The sequence below is a fragment of the Pinus tabuliformis genome, chromosome J, assembly GCF_031772625.1.
Source record: "Pinus tabuliformis cultivar Carrire ecotype Pingquan chromosome J, CPIR1, whole genome shotgun sequence".
Taxonomy (NCBI): domain Eukaryota; kingdom Viridiplantae; phylum Streptophyta; class Pinopsida; order Pinales; family Pinaceae; genus Pinus; species Pinus tabuliformis.
This window is the reverse complement of record NC_142295.1, coordinates 1,182,240,313-1,182,255,792: the sequence shown is the minus strand read 5'-3', so window position 1 is coordinate 1,182,255,792 and position 15,480 is coordinate 1,182,240,313.

Sequence of the window (15,480 nt, the reverse complement as noted above, 5' to 3'; positions counted from 1 at the left end):
TTCATTAGTATCTATATGTTAATGCAAATTCCTGTAACTGTTTCACAAATTCATTTGTTTGAACATTGTTTACGTATATGCCTATGTGGAATATTGAGATTAGATATTTAAATCTGCAACACATGAATCATCGCTCTCAGCTCCCCTTTCATTCATTATTTCTGCTTGTAGCCCAAATAAGCATAGAAATCCTTAATGTCTCAAGCTCTGTGTTAAATATAGAAGTCTTGAAGCCTTATGATCTATGCGATGAGTTACTCTTCACTCTTTTTCTCTCTCACACACTCTACAAAAGATTATTAGCTGTAAGACCTTGAAGCTCTTGGCCTCTGCTATTTTTATGCTTATTTCTGAGATCTGAACGTGTGAAGAAGTACCATAAATCCATGTTTTGTTTCTTTGGTTAATGAACCAATCTATTTCCTATGTACTTATGTATCTATAGATCATAAGTGTTGTCTCCAATATCCTGTAAATCATTTGAGACACACCATTTTAGATGTGTCCAGGCACTGGTCTTGAAGCAATCTAAGGCTGTCTCTAGGAGATACAAAAATCTGGATGAGATCCTTGCTGTACTGATAGGAAGATTGCCTTCTTTTCCTTCGAGTTACTTTGAATTATACATCTGACAAACTGTTGATGTACTTGGGATGGCACTGCATTGCTATCACATAAGTAGACCATGGAACCTTGTAGTATGAAACATTGTGTAGAATCATGGAGTATTGAGGTCACTTGCCATGATGTATAGAGACCCATTAGTAAGAATTATTGTATCATAGGACTTCCTCATTCTATATTGAGTATTGTTTATACAAACTTCTATATATATGCCCTTGAATATATATCATCAAGCTCTGAGAATCCGAGATGTCAAGATTGTTCCTTTTATAGAAAGGATTCAATCCAAGGTTGACATCTTCATATAATGGGACTTGTAAAATAAATTTTCTCTGGCTGTGTATATCCAAATTGAACTGCTGTATGAGATCTCCTAATCGAGTCTTCTGCATGTGATTATTTGCATCTTTTGTTCGAGTTTTCTGAGGTTAAGAATGTGGGAAGAATCTAAGTATAGGTCATCAAGTTGAGAGAGACTGTAATTCAACATTGTGACATTGTATACTCTTGTTGTAGGTTGATCCTTGAATGTCTCTTTTCATTGCCCTTCCTTTGAATTTAGCACCTTAGCTCTAATACCATGTTGAAGAATCTAGGGCAGTTAGCATTAGTAAGATTCTTCTAGACTTGATAACAATTTGTGAAGTGCTTTTACAATTTATCTTAGCTTGATCTTCTTCTTATTATTAGTGTGTGTGTTTACTTCATCAAACTGCTACCAAAAACAAAGAGACAAGAACTCAAGAAGTTGGCATTCTGCCAAGGCCAAAACCTCTCCCTCTTGGAGAGGAAAACTCGCACGTAATTCTTCTTATAGAGATTCCAATTGATGAACACCAAGACCATGACCCTTGACCTACTAGGCCACTCCAAGACCAAGACACCAATCCTCTTTTTTGTCACTACTGAGATCATCATCATTGTTGTACCATTGAGGCCATCACTACTGCATCATCGAGATATCCATCACTGCCTCAACATCCAGATTATCACTATTGTACCAATGAGATCCTTATTGTTGTATACTCAACGATATCTTTATTTCAACAAAGAGATATGAAATATATATATATATATATATATATATATATATATATATATATATATATATATATAGGAGAGTTGCACTTAGTTTTACCGAGATACTGATCTTCTCCATTGAGGTCATGACTGTAGTTATACTAAGATCATACTTGCATCTATTATGACTGCTTCTGGACTATATACCGAGACAAAGTGTGTCTTCATGAGATCACTGCCTTATCACAATAATGTCGAGATTGTAAGGTTGCTTCAAAGGTCACTGTATAGATAGGCCTAGACAGTGAACATCAAGGAGATGAGGACTGTAGTTTTCTCACTGTAATTATTGCAGAGATATCCGTGATGCACCCTATTGTACCCATCGAAGTTCCTGAGCTTGAGGATAGGCCTCCGAGAATGTCATCTGAAATTCTTCCTGCAATTGTCCTGTACTTCCTGCACCTATACGAAATTCAGAGAGAATCCAAGTTCTGTTTTGTCTGTGGTAACCCTAGCCACATATAAATAGTGGTTAGTCTCCCATATTTAGTCGACGTGTCAGTGTGAAGTGTTGTGTCTATTATTTGAGCCGACTTGTCATTAATATATATTTTGAAGCCGACTTGACTGTCTTTCACATCGTTTTGCTGGCAATCTTCTTCTTTGGAGGATGGTGCTTGTCTTGGAGGGCTACTTGACACTAGGTTGACCCATGTACATTACATAAATTCTCAAGAAGAGATTTTTAACATGATTTTGACTCTTTGACTTTCCTAGACCTATGGAATGAGCAAGAAACTCATTCATATAATTTATAAAAATTTGAACAGGTGCTCACTAAAAGATAATTACACACTGCCAAAAAGGGACGCTCTATTGCAGAAAGTAGTAGGAGAATCTAGGGTATTCATGATGGATGACTTTTCTAAATATATCATATTTCCATGCATGAAAAATACAAAATGAAGATAACTTTCACCATGCCATTGGGAACACTTATGTATGATAAAATTCAATTTGGTTTAATGAATGTAGGAATGACATTCTAAAAGGCCATGGATATTGACTTTGTGGGAGAGATGGATATATTCATAGTTTTCTATTTAGATGACATCTTGTTGGAGACGTGATGTTGGATTAACCTGTTACTTTGGATTGTGTACTATTTCGCTTCCAGCCTGTGATGTCATTCCGCTTGTGTGTTCCTTTCAAGGTGTGTATTACTATATGCTTCTAAGGGACACACTTATTCCCCCCCCCCCTTTGTGTGTTAGAACCCCCATGCATCTCACTTGACTCGCTGCAAGGTCACACACTTGCTTCCAACAAATTTATCATACCTATCTCTGCATGCTATCATAGTCAAGGCACTACTTTACTACCCACAGTTTGGAATCCTACTCCAAATGGTTTGAGTTTTAGTTGGGACTTATTACCGAGGATATCCCTTGACATGTTGGCAGGTCCAACACCATCAAGAGGTTCTTATTACTCAACCCACAACAAGTGAAGTTTAGTCTTTTCCTTCACATTGTCTAGTTCTCTTTCTCATTGTCTAGTTTTGAAGGTTAGTCCTCTCCTTCACCATTCTACAATTTGAGGTGGAAACTGATTCACACTTTTGAACAAATTTCTCATTCGATATTCATCATGCCCTAATAGAGAGAAATGTGTGTCAAGGTGAAACATACTATAAGGATAGGGTATTCTTAAGAGAACAAGTGAGAGCTAAGATCTCAAATGCAGAATATAGGGAGCTCACCCCTCAACTAATCCAAGAGGAAATCACCTAGGTAGAGTTGAAATTATTAGATGAGAGGCACACTCTCATTGACACAAAGGTTCTAGCAAAGGTGGTTGATTGGGAATCGAGTGCATGGCATACTAGAGGCCACTATAACTAGTATATGTATATTATAGACATTTAATGGAATTTAAAGTTTCTTCTAGGAAGAGTTCTTGTTGAAAATAATAAAATAAAGGAGGATGTACTCATGAATTTGAATTAGATGCATAGGCACATGATATCAGTGGATTGAAGGCTTGAACATCTCAAAAAGGACATAGGCATCCCACCTAATCCTATATTCTTCACGGGAAGCAACAAAGAGTCCATACCAATTGAAGCTATTGATTTAGATAAATCTGGTTAGTTGCCTAGTTTTTAATATTTAATTGTTTCAATTAGGTTGTTTCCTCTTTAAAAATGTCTCTAGAGGTTCAGTGACTAGTAATATATATATATATATATATATATATATATATATATATATATATATATATATATATTTGGCTTTGATGAGTCTCTCTTTTGGGATTTTGAATCAGCTAAAGTTCTATAACTAGTGTGGTTTCTCCAGAGGTAGACCAAAACAAAATTCAAAAGAAACAAATTTACACCTCCAATTTAAAGGAATAACAAATATTTATTTAAAAAAAAGAAGAAGACCATATTATAATAATATAGATATAAAATTTATTTTAAAATATAATCTTATTTTATTATTTCCACTTGTTGTAGGGGCTACAAACACGCTCAAAATTTTTTCCTTAGCTTCGTTTTGGAGCCTCCCTACCAACCATCTTCAGCAGCATGTCTTGCATCGTCAAGCATATAGGCTTCAACTGTTTCTCAATGTCTTGTCAACCTGTGCATGTCAGTTTTCTTCACTCCCCTCACAGGTTGTCTTTTCGGACTTAGACCATGTGTTGGCCAAGAAACTCCCCCAAAAAATTGTGCAATTCTGGAGGGGAACCAACCTTCCCTCCAGAAATTGTGCAAATTAGCTGGCCAACTTGTTAAGGTCAATAATTGCGCAAATCATTCTGTCAGGCTTCTCTCATAAAATTGTGCACTTATGCAGGGAAACCAAGCTTCCCTCCAGAAATTGCACAAATCAACCTGGCAGCATGCTGGGCTCCAGAATTGTGTAGAGCAGTCAGGCAGTCTTCCTCTAGAAAACTGCACAATTCGACCCAGCACTGCTACTCAGCCTAGAAATTGCGCAATTCTGGGAGGCAGTCATCTGCTGACCCCAGAAATTGTGCAATCCCTTTGGGATAGCTAGCCTAGCTCAGGCTAGGAACTGCGCAAATTTTTATCCCAGGCTTGCATACTGATGCATGTGCCTTTAGGTTGACCAGTTCCCTCTAGGACTGAGAAAAATTGATTTGCATGCATGCACTTCTTTTCCCAAGGCAGCGTGCAAAGGCATCCCTAGATTTAGGGATTTATTTTTAGTAGTTGCAGCTGACATGCAATGCTCATTTTAGAAACCTCCTGCCAAGTGTTGCTTTTTCTAGATTTGTGCCATGCGCGTCATAACCACGATTTTATCAAAACTTATGAACTGAACGCTGCATAGCTCATTCCTCACATTGATCTTGCAGCTTTGACATCCCGCATCGCATCTAGGAATCATCGTCACATTTAGCTCAGTTGTTTTGAGGTAAGCCCGCTTTGCATGTCTTGCACTGCATTTCTGTCGCTTTTTGTGTTTTGCCTTGTGTGGGTGTTGTTTGCTTTATTGTTTTGATGTATCTTAGCTTGTAGAGGCATTGTTTCAGTTTCTGTTCACATCTCACTGTTATTGCATGCATGACACTGTTTTTGCAACGAATGGTCGCTGTTGCAGCGACTCGCTTCACACGCATGCGCTTTTTACTGTTTTCTGAATCCTGCACTTGCTTCTTGCATGCATGATCGTTCAGTTTTTTTTACAGTCAGTATCACCATGCATTTTGACTTCTCATGTGTTCAGTCACCCCTCAGCGGGTCTGGGTTTCCTTAGCTTGGACCTTTCCTTACCTGGCTAGCATTGCACATTTCTAGAAGTGAAGGCTCTGCCTTCCCTCCAGAAATTGCACAAGTCTGGCCCAACACTGACCTCCAGGCTTGCATTGAGCAATTCTGGGAGGCAATGCCTTGTTGGCCCCAAAAACTGCGCAATGCAGTTTGCTGGTTTGCATGTCACTGTTGAATGAAATTGCACATTGCGCAATTTCATTCCTCATCATGCCAGGCTGGATTGTGCATTATGCAGTTCCAGTAGTCAGCCAACCTCCCGACAACCCGAACTGTGCCTTGTGTAGTTTTGGCAGTCGGTCTCCCAGCGTCTCAGTGAAAATTGCGCAAACTTCACAGACAGTCACACAGGTATGTTGCATGTCATTCCTCCAATTTGTTTTGGTTTTCAACTGACAGATTTCTTGTCATGAGTGTTGCTATGTCTCTAGGTATCACATGTGTTCGTCTACCTCTCAGCAACATAGGTACAATGGTTTCCAGGGGAGCAGAGTTGATGACACTGTTTAAAACACAACTGGGGATGCAGTGGATCAAGTGTCTATGAACTTTCTTATCTATGAAGACATCAAGTTGTTAACGGACAAGGATATCAAGATGAAATGGTAGTGGCGTCACGGCGAGCAACACCATTAGCAACAACAGAAGGTAGCACACCTGCATGCGACAAATGTAAGAGGAAGGTTGTTGACAGCACAGAGGTGGAGCAAAGTTGCAAGTTCAAGCAGATCCACTTGTAATGAAAGCAACTTTGGAGATTGAGGATATGAGGCAAAGACGTGACAAGAGGATCACGCAAAGGCAGAGAGAGAAACAGAGAAGGAGTTGCAAGTGATGAAGCAAAAACTCAAGGAAGAATAGGATCTACACATACGAGAGAAGGAGTTGCAACAGAAACATACACAATAGGACGCACAACATGCACAGACTGATGAAACTGCGCCCATACAGGTTATGGATCCATCCAGACGCTGGCATGGAGAAGACAGGGTGAGAAGTGTTGTCGATCACATGCAAGGGTATTCAGGAACATGGATGTCATTGTGCGCATGCATGCGATCCCACCCATTTGGCACACTCACCAAAAAGAAGACAAGAAGCAAGTCTGATTGGAGCTGAACATGTATTTTGACAAGTTGATGTGCATGATCACAAGCACACACTCAGAGATCATCACAGACACTATGCATCAGTATGTTTGTTAGGCCCCTATACTACTAGTGTAACCCCTTATTGTTATTAGTATAACCCACTTATTATATTGATGTACCCATGTAGTACCCATATTGTTACTATTGTGCCCCATAGAAGCCCACTATTGTTATTATTGTGCCCTTACATTATTATTGTTATGTCGGCTCTGATTATGTTATGACCCCTTAGACTCCTATATATAGAAAGGAGGTCTTTTCATTTGTATCATCCAAGAATTGTTCATTTATGTAATGTAAAGGAGGTTGCCCCCTCGAAGAGGCTGAATTCTAAGGCGTTGATCTATCTTTTCTATCTTTTCTTGAGCTGGTTTCATAACATTTGGTATCAAAGCTTTGGATTCGAGGGTTTTGCTGCTCCAAACAGGTCATCGTGGAATTTTCGCTATAACTTTTTTTTTTGCGATGTTTCAGAAGTTGCAAAAAAAACCCATTTGAGAAGAAATCGCGCGGAACCTCGGGTCCGAATTTCAGAGCTTTTTGCACTATATTTGCGGATATATGATCTGAGGAAGTTGGTCTTTTTGCAGACTCCTGAATTACATTCCAAACAGGTGACCTAGGGAAAATCGTCATAACTTTCTCTCTAGGGATCAGATTGAAATTTCGTAAGGTATAGAAGGAGGACAGACTGTAGTTTCTTGTATGAATTTTTCAGATCCAAAGGTTGAAACAGTGACACGTGGCACTTCATACAAGTTCATTCTTCTGGAAAGGTCTATAATCAGGTCATCTTGGGAGATTGTACATAACTCTTCCTTAGAGAATCCAATTTGGATCAGACTAATGGCATTGGAAAGAGGACACAGAGCGCTACTATAGGTCATAATTTCATAACTTAAAGATCCGAAAGTACAGAGTTACAGTCGTTTCAAGGTCGAGCTCCTAAAATCAAGAAAAAGCAAGATGATGAAGTTTGATGGCAAGGATCCGGTAAGTTGGATACTTCAGATGGAGCAATATTTTGATCTACATGGTGTAAAACTATTACAAAAGGTATGTATTGCATCTTCATATTTAGAACCAGATCAATTTTTATGGTATGAAGGGCTTTGTTCTCGTAAACAACTTGTTACGTGGTCAATTTTCAGGGAGGAAATGATAGCACATTATGAGGATACAAAGAGCAACACCTTCTTTAGAGCAACACCACAACATTTGGAAAGAGTAAAAGGGCTTTGTGACATAGTGGAAAGCAAAATTATGAAAACCAGGAAGTGTACCCCTCACAACTATAAAGATGGAAGTGTTGTTTCTCCTAGCCTTCCACAACTTACAAAGGTTACACCACAACAATTGGAAGAAAAAAGAGAAAAAGGGCTTTGTCACAATTGTGATAGCAAATGCACTAAAGGTCATAAGTGTGTTGAAAAGAAATTATTTTACATAGAATATGAAGAGGAGGAAGAAAATGATCAAGAAACATCAAAAGAAGAAGATATATGCCAGGACCCCACCCCAGAGAAAGAAGAAATGAATCAGACCATATCTTGTAAAGCATTGGCAAGAATTACCACTCCTCAAACTCTCAAGATAGAAGGACATATCAAGAAGAAAAAGGTTCAAGAAGTGAAAGATCACATCGAGAAAGAAGAAATGAAGCCAACCATATCTTGTAATTCATTGTTCGAAATTACCACTCCTCAAACTATCAAGATAGAAGGACATATCAAGAAGAAAAATGTTCAAGAAGCGAAAGATCACATTGAGCATCAAGAAATGAATCCGACCACATCTTGTAAAGGATTGGAAGAAATTACCACTCCTCAAACTCTAGAGATAGAAGGACATATCAAGAAGAAAAAGGTTCAAGCAGTGAAAGATCACATCGAGCATCAACAACAAGTTCTCCAACTTTTAAAGGATAACGCCACTTCGGTACAAAATCAAACGAAACAACAGGTAGATCAACATCGTAGTGAAATTTGTTTTGATGTAGGTGATTGGGTATTTTTACTGCTACATCTCAAGCAAGCTATTTATGAGAAGGAAATGTTGGCAATACCACATGTACTTAAAAAATGGCGACCTTAACAAATGGGAAGACTCTTCAAGGATGAGGATGTGGAAGCATTGTTTTGTGCTATTTATATTATCCAAACAGATTGGATAAACGAAGCAAGGGATGAATGGAAGAAGGACGAAGAAGTATGGCCACTTATTCAAAAGTTTCAAAAGATCCCAATTCAAACAATATTTCTAGAAATTGAAGAGGAAGGAAAAATCATATTGGAACCTGGAGCAGTCACAGAAACAAGAACCCCACAGCTACGAAAACGATCAATTTCAGAGTATCTCATCAAGTGGAAGAACTTACCCGTTGAATATTCCACATGGGAGGACAAGAATTTTATACAGAAGCATCAAAGAATTGTTCATTTATGTAATGTAAAGGAGGTTGCCCCCTCGAAGAGGCTGAATTCTAAGGCGTTGATCTATCTTTTCTATCGTTTCTTGAGCTGGTTTCATAACATTTGGTATACAGAAGCATCAAGAACTACTCAAGCATTGAGGACAACGCTTTTTGAAGGAGAGGGGCATGTTAGGCCTCTATACTACTAGTGTAACCCCTTATTGTTATTAGTATAACCCACTTATTATATTGATGTACCCATGTAGTACCCATATTGTTACTATTGTGCCCCATAGAAGCCCACTATTGTTATTATTGTGCCCTTACATTATTATTGTTATGTTGGCTCTGATTATGTTATGACCCCTTAGACTCCTATATATAGAAAGGAGGTCTTTTCATTTGTATCATCCAAGAATTGTTCATTTATGTAATGTAAAGGAGGTTTCCCCCTCGAAGAGGCTGAATTCTAAGGCGTTGATCTACCTTTTCTATCTTTTCTTGAGCTAGTTTCATAACAATGTTGCTGGTCCAACTGCACTCAGGACGATGATGCATATGTTATCAGACCAATTGGATAGAGGAGCCATATCAGTGTACCCTAATGCAACAAAGGCAAGAGTTTGTTTTCAACAAGATGTCACCATTGAGCGCACGAACACCATCACGACCGACCAATCTTGGCATCAGTTTGCCACCGTCAATAATCGCAAGGATGTCAAAGAGTTGGTCTCACCACAACTATATGAGTGCTAGTGATAGCTTGCTCAATCCTATTTTGTCTCACATGGGTACATGTGTAGATTGTATGTAACATCTTGTCAAGTGGAAACTCAAGTGTTAATAGCTAAATGTAAGTCATAGAGTAGTTGAAGAGTCATGAGGGTAGATGAACAGTCACAAAGGGGGAATGCAAAAGGTCACGCTACCCTTTGCTATATAGTCCCTCATAACTCATTGTAGAGGCTTTTGGTCAGCCAAGCTTCCGATAAGAGTATCTTAGAATGCTTGGAGAGTATTGTAACGAGCCTTGGCTTCTCCACAATGTAGAGCTAGTACATCTCTTTGGACGAGCAAGAAACAGTGACTGTAACGTTCCACTGTTGGGACTAATGGTCGATCATGGTTATACTGTATGATTGGAACTTTCACTTCTTAATATAACAGAGCCAACACGTTTCATGCATATGTTGTTATTGTATTTCAGTTAACTTTTTTACTCTAATGATATATGTATCTGTTTGCTTACGTATGTATGTATGGAATCTTTCTGTATATGTATGTATGAATCTTATTGAAACGTGTTGTTGGTTTAACCATCACTTCGAATTGTTGGTTCACCTTCCTTCCAACTTGTGATGCATCCTTGCTCATGTGTTCCCTTTCAAGCTGCGTGTTTACACAGGTTTCCAAGGGGTGCACTCACCTCACTCTCCATGTGATAAAACCATTCATACACCTTCCTTGGCTTGTTACGCATGTCACACCCTTGCTACAAACAGGGATATCTTATTTGCCTCTGCGTGCAACCGCGGTCAAGGTGATAACGTACGACCCATTGCTGGGACTCCTACACCAAACGATCTAAGGTCTAGTTGGGACTTCTTACCAGGGAGATCCCCTGACATGTTGGCGGATCCAACACCGTCAACACCACTATTGTTTTATAATATTCTTTAGGAGGCCATTTCAGACCTTAAAATTTCTCTAATGACTACAACCACACTGCTGAGTATTGCCTATTCACGACGGAAGTGTCAAAACCCTGGTGTAGTTTCCAAATCTCTAATCATAGTCATTTGAACACAACCATGCTACCATTGTATGTACATGTACCTGACACCATTATACTCTTTATAATATTCTTGTCTATATTCATAATCAAGCAATACTCAACCCACATGTACCATGTCATAATTTTTATTCACATATTTAACCAATTATTGTATTCATATCAGACAAAAGTATGCATAAGAATACAAGCACAACAAAAATAATATACATACTCATACCAAACTCTAGCTAGGGTTTACATCCAAATAGAAAACACATATAATGCATGGCACACACAACAAATACCCATATTAGGGTTTTTTATGAGAAACGTAGAGACACACATAAAAATACCCATAATACATAGCAAGGCACAATGAATACTTATATGGATAAAATTAATCTGGCTACTAGCTCTCCACATTCCTCCCAACCATAGACGATGTGGTTGATAGACTCAATGATAGGTCACCCCTAAGTTGGGACAACAACTCCACAAGAAACAATTGTCCAACAAACAACAAAACCTTTGCGACGACACCAACCCCAACAAACTCAATGTCCAACTACATGCTCGTGTTCCTCTAATTGATACCCAAGTGTGCAACCTGAGTCCCAAAGTGGTGCCCACCTTCTAGGATGACTTACGATTGGCCAGAACAATCTTAGCCTATAGCTCTAGGAGATTTTTTGTTGTTTGGTGTTCAAGTTCCATACAAATGAGCCGAAATAACCCCATAGTTGGTACCAGAGCCTAACTAGGACTCACTGACTATCACCAAATTGAGTTCCCCACCAAAAATCCATGTCTAACAAGCCATAATCAGAGCACCAATCTCTTGGAGCCATCCATGTCCTCGATCCACCAAGGCTCACATAAAAAATATGCATCCATTTGGTATGGTTAATTGAATATCGCACCTCAGCCAGTTCCATAGTCCACCCCAAGACTCACTAACTAATTAGTAACCAGACTAAATGATTGGTCGACTCCTTTATAGGAAATTCATTCCCTCTTTATAAATGCATGGCCTTAACACTGGCCATGTGGCACTCCCTAAAGTCATGTGGACCCCAAGGTGTACTTTTCACCCAAAGAAAATGCTAAACTATTGCCTTTGTCTCTGGAGTTGCACCCCTCCCATACTATTTGCATGGAGTGGATTTGTAACTAGCCTTATTTTATTAATATTATGAATATTTACATCTTTTATTACAAAATTAGGCTCTCTCGCCTCACAGCCATTAAAGGCATATATAAATCCAAGCACATTGGCCCTATAGTATGTTTACATCTTTACATAAGCTTGCAAGCCTCATAATGTAACTTCAAATCACCGGCCTAATAGTTAAATATGTGTGTCTCACTAGCCTAAATATCCAAGTACATATAATTACATTGAATTTAGACGAGTGGGGGTATTGCATGAACATTTTAGTCTCCAAGGACTCGATAACATCCATCACTGAACTTCCTAAGGAGGGTGAAATATGATTCAAGGAAATGAGGATTAAAGGATAGAATTGGAATAGGTATTTTCTACCATCTCATCAAAAACCTAACTAGAGCAAGGGTATCCCATGATCATAGATAAAGGAAGAATAAAGAGAAAATTTGATGATTACGCAAAGATTCATTATGTATGAAGGAAGGTATGTTGTCACATTCTTCTATTATATGTATTTAATTTTTACATTTTGAAGGAAAGAAAATCAACCTTTTCTTTTTCCTGAGAAAAAACTAATCCGAATATAAAATGACATCAACCCATGGTATTCATCCACCCATGGAATTTACCCATGGTATTGTAAGTGGCGTCCACCCATGGTATTTATCCACCCATGGTATTGTAAGTGGCATCTACCCATGGTATTTTCCCATGGTATTGTGACATCCACCCATGGTATTCATTCACCCATTGAATTTACCCGTGGTATTGTAACTGAAGAAGGCTATAAGTAACAAGTTACATTTTGTAAAAGGACAGATTGTCCACCATAATGTAGCTTTTACAGTTATTCTTTCTTTTAATAAAAAATTTCTTTGTGGTTTTATTTACTGTGTGTTCTCTCATTTTCTTTCTAGCATTGCAATTTTTCATATCTTTGGGGCCTCCCCCCAAGATCCATTTCAATTTTTTAGATCTTGGGGGCCTCCCCCCAAGATCTGGATCAATGATATCAAAGCAAGTTACGATTCCAAGAGAATGAGGGTTTAATGCATATTTCAATTTCAATTTTTTGCAGCAATGTTCAACAAACTTCAGGCATGTGCTGTGACCTCCATAGAGCACTTTCTTGGCACAAGCAGAAAGAATATTTCTTTTTTCATTTTTTTGTAGAATTTGTTTTTGGCGGCGAGTTTTCATATTAGATATCAAACATTTAGTACAAAATTTACAAAAACAAATAACATATCTGGATTCCTTGCGACAAAATACCAAAATTCAAAAAAATAATTGGCCAAATCGGAGTCTGGATGAAGGAGATATCATTGATTTAAAATCAGCTATGTTGTAGAATTTTTTCTGACGGCAATTGGTGGACGATGACTCTCCTATCATTTTTTTGCGGTTTTTGTGTAGAATTTCAGAAAAATGATTGCATATTTGAGCTGCTCTTGAAAAATCACCCAATTTAAAAAAAGACGGTAGAATCAGAGTTTGGATGTGGGAGATATCACCGATTTAAAATCAGCTATTTTTTTTTTTTTCAGAACTTTTGCGACATCGAAATAATTGCAGAGCGAATATGAGATTCCAGAGTGTCCAGATAATGATTTCCAACACATGGGAAGATGTAGAATGGTAATTTTGTTTCCAAAAACAGGTTATAATAAAGATTCTAAGTTATATTGACCGGGTTATGTCCATTTTAAATCTGGAGCAACATTCAGAGTAGGTTCCCTTTAGAGACGTGTCCTCCCACCCCGCTTTAGTAGGCACCTGCTTCATATTCATTAATTTTAGCATAGCAGTATCCGGCTTGGGTTCTTTGGAGACATGCCCTCCCACCCAGGCTTTGTATGCACTTGCTACTTCATCAACAATCAACATCACAGTTATGGGTCAACTGCACAAAATCTTTGTCATCGAAGTCCATTTGTTAGGCCACACACTGTTAGTATCACAATTGGTCACAAGAATTACAGGGTATCTATATCCTCAGATCTTCATTTGTCATGGTTATGGGTCATCCACAAACCCACACTTCGTTGAAGTCCATTTGTTAGGTCGCACACTGTCAATATCACAATTGGTCACAAGCATTACAGGGTATCTCTATCCTCAGATCTTTGTTTATCATGGTTATGGGTCATCCACAAACCCACACTTCATTGAAGTCCATTTGTTAGGCTACACACTGTAAGTATCACAGTTGGTCACAAGCATTATAGGGTATCTCTATCCTCGGATCTTCATTCATCATGGTTATGGGTTAACCACATAAAACCCTTCTCTTCAGTGGCTCTTCATATTCAACAAAGGCTTCGTAGGAGGGAACTTCATGCAATGGAGACCATTGCTTCTTAAAGACGGAGGAATGCTCCAAATAGAAAATGGCATCAACCCATGGTATTCATCCACCCATGGAATTTACCTATGGTATTGTAAGTGGCATTCACCCATGGTATTGTAAGTGACATCCACCCATGGTATTGTTTCACCCATGGAATTTACCTGTGGTATTGTAACTGAAAAAGGCTATAAGTAACAAGTCACATTTTGTAAAAGGACAGATTGTACACTATAATGTAACTTTTACAGTTATTCTCTGTTTTAATAAAAAGTTTCTTTTTGGTTTTATTTACTGTGTGTTCTCTCATTTTCTTTCTGGCATTGCAATTTTTCATATCTTGGGGGCCTCCCCCGAAGATCCATTTCAATATTTTAGATCTTGGGGGCCTCCCCCAAGATCCGAATCAAAAACTTAATCGAAATGACATCATATGTTCAAAATAGACTTGGATAATTTAGAACAAAGTTTATTCCATCGTAGGTTGATTAAATTACTCACTGTGGAGGAGTTAAATAGGAAAGATGAGGCATGGGGTTGTTTTGTGCCTCAAAATAGACTTCAATAAAACTCTACCATGGTCGACAACCATGACTCCAAAAGCAATTTAAATTCTCCTAAAAGGATTAACTCCACCCAACCAAGAAAATCAAGAAATTTGCACCAACAACAATAGTATAGGAACCATACAAATAAAATTTGGATGGCACACCAAATACAAGTAACTCTACTGTTATTGAAATAATAAATACATATGAAGTAGAGGAGCACCTCATAGAAATTCAGGTTGACACTCCAGACAAAACCAGTTCTTGGAACACTAGGAGGAAGAAATTTGGATTAAAGGATCTCGTACAATGATTTTGGATAGTACACCATATACAGTGAGTTCCAAGAATACTAGAAAAATGGTAAATCCATGGATGGACATAAAGTAAAAATTGGTAACCCACCAAGGTGAAAGCATGAAGATGGGTTAAACTTTTGGGCCAAATGTGGCTATGAAATTTCAAGTGTTTCCTCTTTCATTGAATTGCACCCTTCAAAATTCATACATGAATTATGAATTTTGATTCGAAGTAAAATGACAATATATGGAGAATTACGTCATGTGCTAATGATGTTTTTTGCAAAAAAATTGTGTCATATAATCTCTCAATTTTCCATTAAATGCA